Genomic DNA, 1437 nt, shown 5'->3' with positions numbered 1-1437 from the left:
TCCTATAGCCTGGGGGTATAGGCTATTGGCCAGTCTTTTAGTCCGACTCTGTAGAGACCTGTATCTTCTACCGGAGGGTAGTCGTTGGAACAAGTGATAGGCAGGATGGTGGCAGTCTCGCAGGATGTTCTGCACTCTTTGTAGACGGCGTGTGGTGTAGATGATACTAATCTCTGGGAGAGGTACTCCAGTAATTCTTCCTGCTGTTTTCGCCACACGCTGGAGTGCCTGCTGATCTGCTTTGGAGGAGCTTGAGAACCACACCAGAAACCAATATGTCAGAACACTGATGATGATGCAGTTGTCAGCAGTGTTCCTGTATTACTTCAGTGGACTAGGATGGTGAACATTAATGTTGTCCTAAGCAGAGCAGAGCAGAGCAAAAGTCCCTTTTTGCTACACTAGATAATCTAGGGCCATAAATGGTCAGAATCCTGAGTTTTCTGTATTTGTCTTGTGCTTTGTGTTTACTATTTTAGTTTATTTTACATCAAATATCTTGTTTTACTTTTTGACCTTCTTGATTTGGTAATGTTCCTTCATGTGTCTTTTTTTTTGTCTGACACTTTTTGATTGTTTTGAGATCTCTTATGTTTAGTTTTTTCAGTGTCTCCATGTGTTTCCAACCCCTTTGTTAGTACTTTTCCTTAGTCAGCTTCTGCTCCTCAGTCCTGCCCACCCACTGAAACCTGTTCCCTGTTATCATTAAGGCACCTTCTCTACTCACCTCATCAGCCGCCTACCTGTTTAATCTCTCTAACTTCTCTGATTTGCAGTCTGCCATTGTAGTTTCACACCCTGTCTGGTTCTTGTTCGAGTTTTTGTGTTCCCTGTTACTTAAAATTTTTTTCTGCCACACCAGCCTTTTTGTTTTGTATATTGCTTATTACTAAATCATCTTTACTTGAGTTCTCATGGAAGTCTGCATCTTTGGGTCCTTCCTACATCCAACCAAGATAAAAATGTTCTTTATCACTTTATTGAACTGTCAACAACACAAAAACAAATGTTGCAGAATAAGAATAAGAACACTTTAAGTATACATTTAAAAACCATGGGAAACAGGAATAGTTTGTATGTATAACAGTGTATAATTTACTCACCTGTTCTTCTGGGTATTTTGCTTGAAGTCGTTCATTATGTCTGTGAATTTCAAATGACTAAACTTTCCATCTAAATTAGCTTAATTTGAGACAAAAGAAAAAATAGTTTCATACATTCATTTATCCATCCTGTGAGGATTTGAGTTTTTGAGTTATTATTTCAGTTTGGTTTGTTTTCTGGTTGTGCTGTCTCAGTATTTCACTCCTCCCCTGTCACTCTTCTGCCTTCCTTGCCACACCCATCTCCACCTGTCTGCCATTATCCCCACTCACCTGTTTCCATTTACCTCGTCAACCCCAGTGTTCAAATACCTGGTCATTTCTCTCACACCCT

The sequence above is a fragment of the Kryptolebias marmoratus genome, linkage group LG1 (assembly GCF_001649575.2).
Source record: "Kryptolebias marmoratus isolate JLee-2015 linkage group LG1, ASM164957v2, whole genome shotgun sequence".
In the NCBI taxonomy this organism is placed as follows: Eukaryota; Metazoa; Chordata; class Actinopteri; order Cyprinodontiformes; family Rivulidae; genus Kryptolebias; species Kryptolebias marmoratus.
This window is presented reverse-complemented; position numbering follows the sequence as displayed.